Genomic DNA, 17,922 nt, shown 5'->3' with positions numbered 1-17,922 from the left:
TGTGTCATTACTAGAATTGCAAATTGTCTTCACTTTTAATATCTTTTTTTTTAAATATTTGGCCAGTTTTTACTCGTCTGATTTGAAAACGAGTTATTTGTCAGTTTGTTTTGTAGCTTTTACTGTATATAATATGAGGTGCTCATACATTTATTTGGGTTGACAGTCATAATTGCCCTCGGAAAGAAGCTATGACTACCGTATTTTCCGGACCATAAGTCGCTCCGGAGTATAAATCGCACCAGCCATAAAATGCCCCTAAAAGTTAAAAAAAAAACATATATAAGTCGCTCCGGAGTATAAGTCGCATTTTGGGGGGCAATTTATTCGACAAAATCCCACACCAAAAACAGTCATGAACGAGCAACAACAGGCTAAACGATAGCAACAACAGGCTAAACGATAGGTATGCTAACGTGACAAACACAAACAAAGAGCTGAGAACGGGCCTGATGTAACATATAGCGTGACTAAGGACCACTATTACATGAATAACATGTTTATAAAACCATCGGTGTCACTCCAATTCATTAAATCCATCGATCATTCGATACGATAGCAACAGGCTAAACGATAGGTATGCTAACGTGACAAACACAAATGAGGAGCTAAGAACGGGCCTGACGTAACATATAGAGTGATTTAGGACAACCATTACATAAATAACATGTATGTTTATAAATAATATAAGCAATAATATTATCAAACCATCCGTGCACTTTAAATCCATTAAATCCATCGATCAAATTCCTCGTCCTTTGTCAACATCGCCGCGCGTGCGCCCTGACGTCAACCTCGTCTTTATTCCACAGATCTAGTATATAACTATATTGTAGCGTTAACAAAGTACAAGGATAGACGTGGGTTTGGTAAACGGCTCTTTATTCCTCAAAACAAACTTCCAAGCGTGTGGCGGCGTGGACTTCCAGACACAAGAGCTCCATGGCAGAGGACCGGGCGTGCGTAATGGCCATGTCCGAGCCCCATGCACCGTTCGCAGACAGCCACTCGGCCGAGCGCCGGCCCCTGACTCAGTAGAATAGGACCGGGCGTGCGTAAAAGCCATAATAGTTTTTCAAACCTTCTATGTCACTCCAAATCCTTAATTCCTTTAAACTCTTTGTCCTCCGTGTCACTTAGAAATGATCACCGCTAATGATGCCGGTCGTCCTTACGTGGGTCGCGCCGCGGGGTGCCACTGACGTCACTTGAAATAGTAATCCATTGGTACATCACGGTTCTCCAAACTTTCTTCATGCTGCTCAATTACTGTTTTCAGCTGCATATTTTACAACTTGAAGTTTGTAACTTGCAAAATATGACTTTCTTTTTGGTGCCATTTTTCTTAAGCCCACCCAGTTGATGAGTCACGTCCAACGGTGAAATTTAAAGCGCCCTCATCCAGTTTCATCTGAAAATATAATTTTTTTCTGATGTAGTTTTTTGTTTTATTTGGTTGTTTTATCAAAGACAAAGTCTGCTTTATTGTCGATTTTTTTTTTTTTTTTTTCATATACCAAGACACACAAAGAGAAATTATTTTGGGAAAATTTGGTGTGAATTTCAAAATTGAAAATTTGGAAATTTTGGTAAGTGGGAAGGTGTGGAATAGGTAGGCAAAAGATGAACAGTTGAAAGTTGGAACGAGTTGAATCGGTGGAAAAGTGTAGAAACTAGAAGTGAAAAACTAAATTTTGTGAAATTTTGCAAAATTTTGTGCAAATTTTAAAAGTGAAAACGTGAAATTTTTGAATTTGGCAAGTTTGGGAATGTCCCCAATGTGATTTGAATGTGTTGAAATAAGTGAATTTCAAACTGGAACAACAAAAATGTGAAATGTTGAATCTGCCATTAAGAATGAATGGGGAAAAAAATGCCACAAAATCGTGAATTTTGTGAAAACGGAAAATTTTTCAAACAAAAAAAATGTAAGCAGCCGTGTCATGAATATTTAGAATAAGTGAAAAGTGGAACAGAGTGAATCGGTTGAAGTATGTGGAAGGAGTTAAGCGTCAAAAAAGTGAGCGGAATAAGTAGAATAATAATAACTAGAATTTGCAATTCCTGAAGAAATTGCGTGTGAAGGTGAAGAGGTTGAATAAATACTTGGGGAATGCTGCAGAATGATGTTGAAAAGAGTTGAATCGGTTGAAAAATGTAGAAATTACAAGGGAAAAAGGAAATTTGGGAAAATTGGGTGTGAATTTCAAAATTGAAAATTTGGAATTTTGGGTAAGTGGGAAGTTGTGGAATAGGTAGGAAAATGATGAACAGTTGAAAGGTGGAGTGGGTTGAATAAGTTGAAAAATGTAGAAATTAGAGTAGAAAAACAAAATTGTAGAGAATTTTTGGTAAGTGGGAAGTTGTGGAATAGGAAGGCAAAAGATGAACAGTGTAAAGTTGGAACGAGTTGAATCGGTTAAAAAATGTAGAAGTTAGAGCAAATCTTGAATCCTAATAGAGAATGAATGGGAATTAAAAGAAAAAAAAATTGTGCCAAAATTTTTTGAAATTTGGAACAAAAGGAAAAAAAACGGCTTCAGGAGGTTCACTTTTGGGGTTAAAATGTTGAAACGGGTTTAATCGGGCAAAATTTACAAAAGTTAGTGCAAATGTATGTATTTAGGGCACTTAATGTTGAAATATGGTCATTTCCGGTTTGATTTGGGTCACTTCCGGTCTATTTGGGTCACTTCCGGTTTGATAAGAGGCACTTCCGGTCTAGCTGAGGTCACTTCCGGTTTATTTGGGGTCACTTCCGGTTTAAAAAGGTCACTTCTGGTTTGATTTGGGGTCACTTCCGGTTTGATTTGGGGTCACTTCCGGTTTACCTGAGGTCACTTCCGGTTCATTTGGGGTCAATTCCGGTTTGATTTGGGGTACTTCCGGTTCATTCCGAGTTCATTGGGGCACTTCAGGGTCAATCCAAGATGGCCGCCACTCTGGAAGTGGGGGTCAAGGGTTGAATTGTGGAAGTGGGGGTGAAGGGGGTGAATATGGTAAGCATAAGGTGAACAAAGTGAATAAAGTTGGAATGGGTTGAATCGGTTGAAAAATGTAGAAATTAGAAGGGAAAAACTAAATTTTTGGAAAATTTGGTGTGAATTTCAAAATTGAAAATTTGAAAATTTTGGTAAGTGGGAAGGTGTGGAATAGGTAGGCAAAAGATGAACAGTTGAAAGTTGGAACGAGTTGAATCGGTGGAAAAATGTAGAAATTAGAAGTGAAAAACTAAATTTTGTGAAATTTTGCAAAATTTTGTGCAAATTTTAAAAGTGAAAACGTGAAATTTTTGAATTTGGCAAGTTTGGGAATGTCCCCAATGTGATTCGAATGTGTTGAAATAAGTGAATTTCAAACTGGAACAACAAAAATGTGAAATGTTGAATCTGCCATTAAGAATGAATGGGGAAAAAAATGCCACAAAATCGTGAATTTTGTGAAAACGGAAAATTTTTTGAACGAAAAAAATGTAAGCACCCATGTCATGAATATTTGGAATAAGTGAAAAGTGGAACGGAGTGAATCGGTTGAAGTATGTGGAAGTAGTTAACGGACAAAAAAGTGAGCGGAATAAGTAGAATAATAATAACTAGAAAATGCAATTTCTGGAGAAATTGCGTGTGAAGGCGAATACTTTGAATCACTTCTTGGGGAATGATGCCGAATGATGTTGAAATTAGTTGAATTTCTTGAGAAATGTGGAAAATAGATGTGTACTACAGAATTTTGGTGAATTTGGTTGAATTTCAAATTTGAAAGTTTGGAATTTTTGGTAAGTGGGAGATTGTGGAATAGGTAGGCAAAAGATGAACAGTTGAAAGTTGGAACGGGTTGAAACGGTTAAATAATGTAGAAGTTAGAGCAAATCTTGAATCCCCATAGAGAATGAGTGGGAATTAAAAGAAAAAACAATTGCGCCAAAATTTTTTGAAATTTGGAACAAAACGATAAAAAACGGCTTCAGGAGGTTCACTTTTGAGGTTAAAATGTTGAAACGGGTTCAATCGGACAATAAATGCAAAAGTTAGCGCCTAATGTAGCTATTTAGGGCAGTTAATGTTGAAATAAGGTCACTTCCGGTTTGATTTGGGTCACTTCCGGTCTATTTGGGTCACTTCCGGTTTGATAAGAGGCACTTCCGGTCTAGCTGAGGTCACTTCCGGTTTATTTGGGGTCACTTCCGGTTTAAAAAGGTCACTTCCGGTTTAAAAAGGTCACTTCCGGTTTGATTTGGGGTCACTTCCGGTTTACTTGAGGTCACTTCCGGTTCATTTGGGGTCACTTTCGGTTTGATTTGGGTCACTTCCGGTCTATTTGGGTCACTTCCGGTTTGATAAGAGGCACTTCCGGTCTAGCTGAGGTCACTTCCGGTTTATTTGGGGTCACTTCCGGTTTAAAAAGGTCACTTCCGGTTTAAAAAGGTCACTTCCGGTTTGATTTAGGGTCACTTCCGGTTTACCTGGGGTCACTTCCGGTTCATTTGGGGTCACTTCCGGTTTGATTTGGGTCACTTCCGGTTTGATTTGGGGTCACTTCCGGTTTACCTGAGGTCACTTCCTGTTTACCTAAGGTCACTTCCGGTTCGAATTGGGGCACTTCCGGTTCATTCTAGGTTCATTGGGAGCACTTCAGGGTCAATCCAAGATGGCCGCCACACTGGAAGTGGGGGTCAAGGGTTGAATTGTGTAAGCATAGTGGAAGTGGGGGTGAAGGGGTGAATATGGTAAGGATGAAGTGACCAAAGTGAATAAAGTTGGAATGGGTTGAATCGGTTGAAAAATGTAGAATTTAGAGTGAAAAAACGAAATTTTGTAGAATTTGGTGTGAATTTCAAAATAAAATTTTGGGAAATTTTGGTAAGTGGGAAGGTGTGGAATAGGTAGGCAAAAGATGAACAGTTGAAAGTTGGAATGGGTTGAATCGGTCAAAGAATGTAGAAATTAGAGGTGAAAAACCAAATTTTGTGAAATTTTGTCGAAATTTTTAACGTGAAAACGTGAAATTTTTGAATTTGGGAATTTTGGGAATGTCGAGAATCATTCCGAATGTGGTTTGAATGTGCTGAATGAGGTGAATTTAAAAGGGGAATGACGTAAATGTGAAATGTCGAATCTGCCATTGAGAATGAATGGGGAAAAATTTGTCGTAAATTCGCGAATTTTGCGAAATCAGAAAATTTTCGGAACGAGAAAAATGGAAGCGCTCATCTCGTGAATATTTGGAATACGTCAAAAGTGGAACGGAGTGAATCGGATGAATTATGTGGAAGAAGAAGCGGGACAAAAAAGTGTGGAGAATAAAATATAATAATAATAATAATAATAATAATAATAATAGAGAATGGTGTAGAATAACATATGTGTGAAGGCCATCGCCTTCACACAACTAGAAAATGCAATTTCTGGAGAAATTGCGTGTGAAGGCGAAGACTTTGACTCACTTCTTGGGGAATGATGCCGAATGATGTTGAAATGAGTTGAATTACTTGAGAAATGTAGAAAACAGAGGTGAAAAACGGAATTTTGGAGAATTTGGTGGAATTTTGGAGGATTTGGTTGAATTTCAAATCTGAAAATGTGGAATTTATGGTAAGTGGGAATTTGGGGAATAGGTAGGAAAAAGATGAAGAGTTGAAAGTTGGAATGGGTTGAATCGGTTGAAAAATGTAGAAATTAGAGTAGAATAACAAATTTTTGGAGAATTTGGTTGAATTTCAAATTTGAAAATTTGGAATTTTTTGTAAAGGGAAGTTGTGGAATAGGTAGGCAAAATATGAATACTTGAAAGTTGGAATGGGTTGAATCGGTAGAGAAATGTAGAAATGAGAGTAGAAAACGAAATTTTGGAGAATTTGGTTGAATTTCATTTTTGGAATTTTTGGTAAGTTGGAAGTTGTAGAATAGGTAGGCAAAAGATGAACAGTTGAAAGTTGGAATGGGTTGAATCGGTTGAACAATGTAGAAAAATGTTGGAGAATTTGGTTGAATTTCAAATTTGGAATTTTTGGTAAGTGGGAAGTTGTGGAATAGTTAGGCTAAAGATGAAGAGTTGAAAGTTGGAATGGGTAGAATCGGTTGAAAAATGTAGAAATTAGACTAGAAAAACAAAATTTTGAAAAATTTGTTTGAATTTCAAATTTGGAATTTTTGGTAAGTCGGAAGTTGTGGAATAGGTAGGCAAAAGATGAAGAGTTGAAAGTTGGAATGGGTTGAATTGGTTGAACAATGTAGAAATTAGAGTAGAAAAACAAAATGTTGGAGAATTTGGTTGAATTTCAAATCTGGAATTTTTGGTGAGTGGGAAAATGTGGAATAGGTAGGCAAAAGATGAAGAGTTGAAAGTTGGAATGGGTTGAATCGGTTGAACAATGTAGAAATTAGATTAGAAAAACGAAATTTTGGAGAATTTGGTTGAACTTCAAATTTGGAATTTTTGATAAGTGGGATGTTGTGGAATAGGTAGGCAAAAGATGAACAGTTGAAAGTTGGTATGGGTAGAATCGGTTGAAAAATGTAGAAATTAGAGTAGAAAAACGAAATTTTGAAAAATTTGGTTGAATTTCAAATTTAGAATTTTTGGTAAATGGGAGGTTGTGGAATAGGTAGGATAAGATAAACAGTTGAAAGTTGGAATGAGTTGAATCGGTTGAAAAATGTAGAAATTAGAGTAGAAAAACGAAATTTTGGAGAATTTGGTTGAATTTCAAATTTGAAAATTTGGAATTTTTTGTAAGTTGGAAGTTGTGGAATAGGTAGAAAAAAGATGAACAGTTTAAAGTTGGAATGGGTTAAATCGGTTGAAAAACGTAGAAGGTAGAGTAGAAAAACGAAATTTTGGAGAATTTGGTTGAATTTCAAATTTGAAATTTTGGAATTTTTGGTAGGTGAGAAGTTGTGGAATAGGCAGGCAAAAGATGAACAGTTGAAAATTGGAATGGGTTGAATCGGTTGAAAAATGTAGAAACTAGAGGTGAAAAACGAAATTTCGTGAAATTTTGTCGAAAATTTTAACGTGAAAACGTGAAATTTTTGAATTTGGCAATTTTGGGAATGTTGAGAATCATTCCGAATGTGGCTTGAATGTGCTGAATCAGGTGAATATAAAAGTGGAATGACGTAAATGTGAAATGTCGAATCTGCCATTAAGAATGAATGGGGAAAAATTTGTCGTAAATTCGCGAATTTTGCGAAATCGGAAAATTTTCGGAACGAGAAAAATGGAAGCGCTCATCTCGTGAATATTTGGAATACATCAAAAGTGGAACGGAGTGAATCGGATGAATTATGTGGAAGAAGAAGCGGGACAAAAAAGTGTGGAGAATAAAATATAATAATAATAATAGAGAATGGTGTAGAATAACATATGTGTGAAGGCCATCGCCTTCACACAATAACTAGAATTTGCAATTCCTGAAGAAATTGCGTGTGAAGGTGAAGAGGTTGAATAAATACTTGGGGAATGCTGCAGAATGATGTTGAAAAGAGTTGAATCGGTTGAAAAATGTAGAAATTACAAGGGAAAAAGGAAATTTGGGAAAATTGGGTGTGAATTTCAAAATTGAAAATTTGGAATTTTGGGTAAGTAGGAAGTTGTGGAATAGGTAGGAAAATGATGAACAGTTGAAAGGTGGAATGGGTTGAATAAGTTGAAAAATGTAGAAACTAGAGTAGAAAAACAAAATTGTAGAGAATTTTTGGTAAGTGGGAAGTTGTGGAATAGGAAGGCAAAAGATGAACATTTGGAAGTTGGAACGAATTGAATCGGTTAAAAAATGTAGAAGTTAGAGGGAATCTTGAATCCTAATAGAGAATGAACGGGAATTAAAAGAAAAAAAATTGCACCAAAATTTTTTGAAATTTGGAACAAAAGGAAAAAAAATGGCTTCAGGAAGTTCAATTTTGGGGTTAAAATGTTGAAACGGGTTTAATCGGGCAAAATTTGCAAAAGTTAGCGCAAATGTAGGTATTTAGGGCACTTAATGTTGAAATATTGTCACTTCCGGTTTGATTTGGGTCACTTCCGGTCTATTTGGGTCACTTCCGGTTTGATAAGAGGCACTTCCGGTCTAGCTGAGGTCACTTCCGGTTTATTTGGGGTCACTTCCGGTTTAGAAAGGTCACTTCCGGTTTAAAAAGGTCACTTCCGGTTTGATTTGGGGTCACTTCCGGTTTACCTGAGGTCACTTCCGGTTCATTTGGGGTCACTTCCGGTTTGATTTGGGTCACTTCCGGTCTATTTAGGTCACTTCCGGTTTGATTAGAGGCACTTCCGGTCTAGCTGAGGTCACTTCCGGTTTATTTGGGGTCACTTCCGGTTTAAAAAGGTAACTTCCGGTTTAAAAAGGTCACTTCCGGTTTGATTTGGGGTCACTTCCGGTTTACCTGAGGTCACTTCCGGTTCATTTGGGGTCACTTCCGGTTTGATTTGGGTCACTTCCGGTCTATTTGGGTCACTTCCGGTTTGATAAGAGGCACTTCCGGTCTAGCTGAGGTCACTTCCGGTTTATTTGGGGTCACTTCCGGTTTAAATAGGTCACTTCCGGTTTAAAAAGCTCACTTCCGGTTTGATTTGGGGTCACTTCCGGTTTACCTGAGGTCACTTCCGGTTCATTTGGGGTCTTTTCCGGTTTGATTTGGGTCACTTCCGGTCTATTAGGGTCACTTCCGGTTTGATTAGAGGCACTTCCGGTCTAGCTGAGGTCACTTCCGGTTTATTTGGGGTCACTTCCGGTTTAAAAAGGTCACTTCCGGTTTAAAAAGGTCACTTCTGGTTTGATTTGGGGTCACTTCCGGTTTGATTTGGGGTCACTTCCGGTTCACCTGAGGTCACTTCTGGTTCATTTGGGGTCAATTCCGGTTCTATTTGGGGCACTTCCAGTTCATTCCGGGTTCATTGGGGCACTTCAGGGTCAATCCAAGATGGCCGCCACTCTGGAAGTGGGGGTCAAGGGTTGAATTGTGGAAGTGGGGGTGAAGGGGGTGAATATGGTAAGCATAAGGTGAACAAAGTGAATAAAGTTGAAATGGGTTGAATCGGTTGAAAAATGTTGAAATTAGAAGGGAAAAACTAAATTTTTGGAAAATTTGGTGTGAATTTCAAAATTGAAAATTTGGAAATTTTGCTAAGTGGGAAGGTGTGGAATAGGTAGGCAAAAGATGAACAGTTGAAAGTTGGAACGAGTTGAATCGGTGGAAAAATGTAGAAACTAGAAGTGAAAAACAAAATTTTGTGAAATTTTGCAAAATTTTGTGCAAATTTTAAAAGTGAAAACGTGAAATTTTTGAATTTGGCAAGTTTGGGAATGTCCCCAATGTGATTTGAATGTGTTGAAATAAGTGAATTTCAAACTGGAACAACAAAAATGTGAAATGTTGAATCTGCCATTAAGAATGAATGGGGAAAAAAATGCCACAAAATCGTGAATTTTGTGAAAACGGAAAATTTTTCGAACAAAAAAAATGTAAGCAGCCGTGTCATGAATATTTGGAATAAGTGAAAAGTGGAATGGAGTGAATCGGTTGAAGTATGTGGAAGGAGTTAAGCGTCAAAAAAGTGAGCGGAATAAGTAGAATAATAATAACTAGAAAATGCAATTTCTGGAGAAATTGCGTGTGAAGGCGAAGACTTTGAATCACTTCTTAAGGAATGATGCCGAATGATGTTGAAATGAGTTGAATTTCTTGAGAAATGTGGAAAATAGAAGTGTAATACTAAATTTTGGAGAATTTGGTTGAATTTCAAATTTGAAAGTTTGGAATTTTTGGTAAGTGGAAAGTTGTGGAATAGGTAGAAAAAAGATGAACAGTTGAAAGTTGGAAGGGGTAGAATCGGTTGAAAAATGTAGAAATTAGAGTAGAAAAACGAAATTTAGAAAAATTTGGTTGAATTTCAAATTTGGAATTTTTGGCAAATGGGAAGTTGTGGAATAGGTTTGCAAAAGATGAACAGTTGAAAGTTGGAATGAGTTGAAGAAGTTGAAAAATGTAGAAATTAGAGTAGAAAAACGAAAATTTGGAGAATTTGGTTGAATTTCAAATTTGGAATTTTTGATCAGTGGGAAGTTGTGGAATAGGTAGGCAAAAGATGAACAGTTGAAAGTTGGAATGGGTAGAATTGGTTGAAAAATGTAGAAATTAGAGTAGAAAAACGAAATTTTGATTAATTTGGTTGAATTTCAAATTTGGAATTTTTGGTAAGTGGGAAGTTGTGGAATAGGTAGGCAAAAGATGAAGAGTTGAAAGTTGGAATGAGTTGAATCGGTTGAACAATGTAGAAGTTAGAGTAGAAAAACGGAATTTTGGAGAATTTGGTTGAATTTCAAATTTGGAATTTTTGGTAAGTCGGAAGTTGTGGAATAGGTAGGCAAAAGATGAAGAGTTGAAAGTTGGAATGGGTTGAATCGGTTGAACAATGTAGAAGTTAGAGTAGAAAAACGAAATTTTGGAGAATTTGGTTGAATTTCAAATTTAAAAATTTGGAATTTTTGGTAGGTGAGAAGTTGTGGAATAGGCAGGCAAAAGATGAACAGTTGAAAGTTGGAATGGGTTGAATCGGTTGAAAAATGTAGAAATTAGAGTAGAAAAACGAAATTACGAAGAATTTGGTTGAATTTCAAATTTGAAAATTTGGAATTTTTTGTAAGTGGGAAGTTGTGGAATAGGTAGGCAAAAGATGAACAGTTGGAAGTTGGAATGGGTTGAATCGGTCGAAAAATGTTGAAATTAGAGGTGAAAAACGAAATTTCGTGAAATTTTGTCGGAATTTTTAACGTGAAAACGTGAAATTTTTGAATTTGGGAATTTTGGGAATGTCGAGAATCATTCCGAATGTGGTTTGAATGTGCTGAATGAGGTGAATTTAAAAGGGGAATGACGTAAATGTAAAATGTCGAATCTGCCATTGAGAATGAATGGGGAAAAATTTGTCGTAAATTCGCGAATTTTGCGAAATCGGAAAATTTTCGGAACGAGAAAAATGGAAGCCCTCATCTCATGAATATTTGGAATACGTCAAAAGTGGAACGGAATGAATCGGATGAATTATGTGGAAGAAGAAGCGGGACAAAAAAGTGGCGGGAATAAAATAGAAGAATAATAATAATAACTAGAAAATGCAATTTCTGGAGAAATTGCGTGTGAAGGCGAAGACTTTGAATCACTTCTTGGGGAATGATGCCGAATGATGTTGAAATGAGTTGAATTTCTTGAGAAATGTGGAAAATAGAAGTGTAATACTAAATTTTGGAGAATTTGGTTGAATTTAAAATTTGAAAGTTTGGAATTTTTGGTAAGTGGAAAGTTGTGGAATAGGTAGAAAAAAGATGAACAGTTGAAAGTTGGAATGGGTAGAATCGGTTGAAAAATGTAGAAATTAGAGTAGAAAAACGAAATTTAGAAAAATTTGGTTGAATTTCAAATTTGGAATTATTGGCAAATGGGAAGTTGTGGAATAGGTTGGCAAAAGATGAACAGTTGAAAGTTGGAATGAATTGAATAAGTTGAAAAATGTAGAAATTAGAGTAGAAAAACGAAAATTTGGAGAATTTGGTTGAATTTCAAATTTGGAATTTTTGATCAGTGGGAAGTCGTGGAATAGGTAGGCAAAAGATGAACAGTTGAAAGTTGGAATGGGTAGAATTGGTTGAAAAATGTAGAAATTAGAGTAGAAAAACGAAATTTTGAAAAATTTGGTTGAATTTCAAATTTGGAATTTTTGGTAAACGGGAAGTTGTGGAATAGGTAGGCAAAAGATGAACAGTTGAAAGTTGGAATGGGTTGAATCGGTTGAACAATGTAGAAATGAGAGTAGAAAAATGAAATTTTTGAAAATTTGGTTGAATTTCAAATTTGGAATTTTTGGTAAGTGGGACGTTGTGGAATAGGTAGGCAAAAGATGAACAGTTGAAAGTTGGAATGGTTAGAATCGGTTGAAAAATGTAGAAATTAGAGTAGAAAAACGAAATTTAGAAAAATTTGGTTGAATTTCAAATTTGGAATTTTTGGTAAACGGGAAGTTGTGGAATAGGTAGGCAAAAGATGAACAGTTGAAAGTTGGAATGGGTTGAATCAGTTGAACAATGTAGAAATTAGAGTAGAAAAATGAAATTTTGGAGAATTTGGTTGAATTTCAAATTTGGAATTTTTGGTAAGTGGGACGTTGTGGAATAGGTAGGCAAAAGATGAACACTTGAAAGTTGGAATGAGTAGAATCGGTTGAAAAATGTAGAAATTAGAGTAGAAAAACGAAATTACGAAAAATTTGGTTGAATTTCAAATTTGGAATTTTTGGCAAATGGGAAGTTGTGGAATAGGTTGGCAAAAGATGAACAGTTGAAAGTTGGAATGAGTTGAATCGGTTGAAAAATGTAGAAGTTAGAGTAGAAAAACGAAATTTTGGAGAATTTGGTTGAATTTCAAATTTGGAAAATTTTGAATATTTGGTATGTGAGAAGTTGTGGAATAGGCAGGCAAAAGATGAACAGTTGAAAGTTGGAATGGGTTGAATCGGTTGAAAAATGTAGAAATTAGAGTAGAAAAAGGAAATTACGAAGAATTTGGTTGAATTTCAAATTTGAAAATTTGGAATTTTTTTGTAAGTGGGAAGTTGTGGAATAGGTAGGCAAAAGATGAACAGTTGGAAGTTGGAATGGGTTGAATCGGTCGAAAAATGTAGAAATTAGAGGTGAAAAACGAAATTTCGTTAAATTTTGTCGGAATTTTTAACGTGAAAACGTGAAATTTTTGAATTTGGGAATTTTGGGAATGTCGAGAATCATTCCGAATGTGGTTTGAATGTGCTGAATGAGGTGAATTTAAAAGGGGAATGACGTAAATGTGAAATGTCGAATCTGCCATTGAGAATGAATGGGGAAAAATTTGTCGTAAATTCGCGAATTTTGCGAAATCGGAAAATTTTCGGAACGAGAAAAATGGAAGCGCTCATCTCGTGAATATTTGGAATACGTCAAAAGTGGAACGGAGTGAATCGGATGAAGAATGTGGAAGAAGAAGCGGGACAAAAAAGTGTGGAGAATAAAATATAATAATAATAATAATAACTAGAAAATGCAATTTCTGGAGAAATTGCGTGTGAAGGCGAATACTTTGAATCACTTCTTGGGGAATGATGCCGAATGATGTTGAAATTAGTTGAATTTCTTGAGAAATGTGAAAATAGAAGTGTAATACAAAATTTTGGAGAATTTGGTTGAATTTCAAATTTGAAAGTTTGGAATTTTTGGTAAGTGGGAGGTTGTGGAATAGGTAGGCAAAAGATGAACAGTTGAAAGTTGGAACGGGTTGAAACGGTTAAATAATGTAGAAGTTAGAGCAAATCATGAATCCCCTTAGAGAATGAGTGGGAATTAAAAGAAAAAGCAATTGCGCCAAAATTTTTTGAAATTTGGAACAAAACGAAAAAAAGCGGCTTCAGGAGGTTCACTTCTGGGGTCAAAATGTTGAAACGGGTTCAATCGGGCAATAAATACAAAAGTTAGCACCTAATGTAGCTATTTAGGGCAGTTAATGTTGAAATAAGGTCACTTCCGGTTTGATTTGGGTCACTTCCGGTCTATTTGGGTCACTTCCGGTTTGATAAGAGGCACTTCCGGTCTAGCTGATGTCACTTCCGGTTTATTTGGGGTCACTTCCGGTTTAAAAAGGTCACTTCCGGTTTGATTTGGGGTCACTTCCAGTTTACTTGAGGTCACTTCCGGTTCATTTGGGGTCACTTCCGGTTTGATTTGGGTCACTTCCGGTCTATTTGGGTCACTTCCGGTTTGATTAGAGGCACTTCCGGTCTAGCTGAGGTCACTTCCGGTTTATTTGGGGTCACTTCCGGTTTAAAAAGGTCACTTCCGGTTTAAAAAGGTCACTTCCGGTTTGATTTGGGGTCACTTCCGGTTTACCTGAGGTCACTTCCTGTTTACCTAAGGTCACTTCCGGTTCGATTTGGGGCACTTCCGGTTCATTCTAGGTTCATTGGGAGCACTTCAGGGTCAATCCAAGATGGCCGCCACACTGGAAGTGGGGGTCAAGGGTTGAATTTTGTAAGCATAGTGGAAGTGGGGGTGAAGGGGGTGAATATGGTAAGGATGAGGTGACCAAAGTGAATAAAGTTGGAATGGGTTGAATCGGTTGAAAAATGTAGAAATTAGAGTAGAATAACCAAATTTTGTAGAATTTGGTTGAATTTCAAAATTGAAAATTTGGAAATTTTGGTAAGTGGGAAGGTGTGGAATAGGTAGGCAAAAGATGAACAGTTGAAAGTTGGAATGGGTTGAATCGGTTGAAAAACGTAGAAGTTAGAGTAGAAAAACGAAATTTTGGAGAATTTGGTTGAATTTCAAATTTGAAATTTTGGAATTTTTGATAGGTGAGAAGTTGTGGAATAGGCAGGCAAAAGATGAACAGTTGAAAGTTGGAATGGGTTGAATCGGTTGAAAAATGTAGAAATTAGAGTAGAAAAACGAAATTACGAAGAATTTGGTTGAATTTCAAATTTGAAAATTTGGAATTTTTTTGTAAGTGGGAAGTTGTGGAATAGGTAGGCAAAAGATGAACAGTTGGAAGTTGGAACGGGTTGAATCGGTCGAAAAATGTAGAAATTAGAGGTGAAAAACGAAATTTCGTGAAATTTTGTCGGAATTTTTAACGTGAAAACGTGAAATTTTTGAATTTGGGAATTTTGGGAATGTCGAGAATCATTACGAATGTGGTTTGAATGTGCTGAATGAGGTGAATTTAAAAGGGGAATGACGTAAATGTGAAATGTCGAATCTGCCATTGAGAATGAATGGGGAAAAATTTGTCGTAAATTCGCGAATTTTGCGAAATCGGAAAATTTTCGGAACGAGAAAAATGGAAGCCCTCATCTCGTGAATATTTGGAATACGTCAAAAGTGGAACGGAGTGAATCGGATGAATTATGTGGAAGAAGAAGCGGGACAAAAAAGTGGCGGGAATAAAATAGAATAATAATAATAATAATAATAATAATAATAGAGAATGGTGTAGAATAACATATGTGTGAAGGCCATCGCCTTCACACAATAATAATAATAGAGAATGGTGTAGAATAACATATGTGTGAAGGCCATCGCCTTCACACAATAATAGAGAATGGTGTAGAATAACATATGTGTGAAGGCCATCGCCTTCACACAATAATAATAATAATAAAGGACAGCAATAACAATAGTGTGAAGGTCTTCACCTTCACACTAACTAGAATTTGCAATTCCTGAAGAAATTGCGTGTGAAGGTGAAGAGGTTGAATAAATACTTTGGGAATGCTGCAGAATAATGTTGAAAAGAGTTGAATCGGTTGAAAAATGTAGAAATTACAAGGGAAAAAGGAAATTTTGGAAAATTGGGTGTGAATTTCAAAATTGAAAATTTGAAATTTTGGGTAAGTGGGAAGTTGTGGAATAGGTAGGAAAATGATGAACAGTTGAAAGGTGGAATGGCTTGAATAAGTTGAAAAATGTAGAAATTAGAGTAGAAAAACAAAATTGTAGAGAATTTTTGGTAAGTGGGAAGTTGTGGAATAGGAAGGCAAAAGATAAACAGTTGAAAGTTGGAACAAATTGAATCGGTTAAAAAATGTAGAAGTTAGAGCAAATCTTGAATCCTAATAGAGAATGTATAGGAATTAAAAGAAAAAAAAATTGCGCCAAAATTTTTTGAAATTTGGAACAAAAGGAAAAAAAACGGCTTCAGGAGGTTCACTTTTGGGGTTAAAATGTTGAAACGGGTTTAATCGGGCAAAATTTGCAAAAGTTAGCGCAAATGTAGGTATTTAGGGCACTTAATGTTGAAATAAGGTCACTTCCGGTTTGATTTGGGCCACTTCCGGTCTATTTGGGTCACTTCCGGTTTGATTAGAGGCACTTCCGGTCTAGCTGAGGTCACTTCCGGTTTATTTGGGGCCACTTCCGGCTTAAAAAGGTCACTTCCGGTTTGATTTGGGGTCACTTCCGGTTTGATTTGGGATCACTTCCGGTTTACCTGAGGTCACTTCCGGTTCATTCGGGGTCAATTCCGGTTTGATTTGGGGCACTTCCGGTTCATTCCGGGTTCATTGGGGCACTTTAGGGTCAATCCAAGATGGCCGCCACTCTGGAAGTGGGGGTCAAGGGTTGAATTGTGGAAGTGGGGGTGAAGGGGGTGAATATGGTAAGCATAAGGTGAACAAAGTGAATAAAGTTGGAATGGGTTGAATCGGTTGAAAAATGTAGAAATTAGAAGGGAAAAACTAAATTTTTGGAAATTTGGTGTGAATTTCAAAATTGAAAATTTGGAAATTTTGGTAAGTGGGAAGGTGTGGAATTGGTGGGCAAAAGATGAACAGTTGAAAGTTGGAACGAGTTGAATCGGTGGAAAAATGTAGAAAGTAGAAGTGAAAAACTAAATTTTGTGAAATTTTGCAAAATTTTGTGCAAATTTTAAAAGTGAAAACGTGAAATTTTTGAATTTGGCAAGTTTGGGAATGTCCCCAATGTGATTTGAATGTGTTGAAATAAGTGAATTTCAAACTGGAACAACAAAAACGTGAAATGTTGAATCTGCCATTAAGAATGAATGGGGAAAAAAATGCCACAAAATCGTGAATTTTGTGAAAACGGAAGATTTTTTGAACGAAAAAAATGTAAGCACCCATGTCATGAATATTTGGAATAAGTGAAAAGTGGAACGGAGTGAATCGGTTGAAGTATGTGGAAGTAGTTAACGGACAAAAAAGTGAGCGGAATAAGTATAATAATAATAACTAGAAAATGCAATTTCTGGAGAAATTGCGTGTGAAGGCGAATACTTTGAATCACTTCTTGGGGAATGATGCCGAATGATGTTAAAATTAGTTGAATTTCTTGAGAAATGTGGAAAATAGAAGTGTAATACAAAATTTTGGTGAATTTGGTTGAATTTCAAATTTGAAAGTTTGGAATTTTTGGTAAGTGGGAGATTGTGGAATAGGTAGGCAAAAGATGAACAGTTGAAAGTTGGAACGGGTTGAAACGGTTAAATAATGTAGAAGTTAGAGCAAATCTTGAATCCCCATAGAGAATGAGTGGGAATTAAAAGAAAAAGCAATTGCACCAAAATTTTTTGAAATTTGGAACAAAACGATAAAAAACTGCTTCAGGAGGTTCACTTTTGGGGTTAAAATGTTGAAACGGGTTCAATCGGACAATAAATGCAAAAGTTAGCGCCTAATGTAGCTATTTAGGGCAGTTAATGTTGAAATAAGGTCACTTCCGGTTTACTTGAGGTCACTTCCGGTTCATTTGGGGTCACTTCCGGTTTGATTAGAGGCACTTCCGGTCTAGCTGAGGTCACTTCCGGTTTATTTGGGGTCACTTCCGGTTTAAAAAGGTCACTTCCGGTTTAAAAAGGTCACTTCCGGTTTGATTTAGGGTCACTTCCGGTTTACCTGGGGTCACTTCCGGTTCATTTGGGGTCACTTCCGGTTTGATTTGGGTCACTTCCGGTTTGATTTGGGGTCACTTCCGGTTTACCTGAGGTCACTTCCTGTTTACCTAAGGTCACTTCCTGTTCGAATTGGGGCACTTCCGGTTCATTCTAGGTTCATTGGGAGCACTTCAGGGTCAATCCAAGATGGCCGCCACACTGGAAGTGGGGGTCAAGGGTTGAATTGTGTAAGCATAGTGGAAGTGGGGGTGAAGGGGTGAATATGGTAAGGATGAAGTGACCAAAGTGAATAAAGTTGGAATGGGTTGAATCGGTTGAAAAATGTAGAATTTAGAGTGAAAAAACGAAATTTTGTAGAATTTGGTGTGAATTTCAAAATAAAATTTTGGGAAATTTTGGTAAGTGGGAAGGTGTGGAATAGGTAGGCAAAAGATGAACAGTTGAAAGTTGGAATGGGTTGAATCGGTCAAAGAATGTAGAAATTAGAGGT

General features: G+C 36.7%; 1 protein-coding gene across 2 annotated transcripts in view; it reads left to right on the top strand.

Moving 5' to 3' along the window:
- The window catches only part of prrc1 (proline-rich coiled-coil 1), a 48,720-nt gene that overhangs the window by 25,785 nt on the left and 5,013 nt on the right, over window positions 1-17,922 (top strand). The window lies entirely within an intron of this gene.

Source organism: Syngnathus floridae, chromosome 12 (genome assembly GCF_059516105.1).
Source record: "Syngnathus floridae isolate MCC-2025c chromosome 12, RoL_Sflo_1.0, whole genome shotgun sequence".
NCBI lineage: Eukaryota > Metazoa > Chordata > Actinopteri > Syngnathiformes > Syngnathidae > Syngnathus > Syngnathus floridae.
The sequence above is the reverse complement of the archived record's forward strand: the minus strand, read 5'-3'. Positions and strand labels throughout refer to the sequence as shown.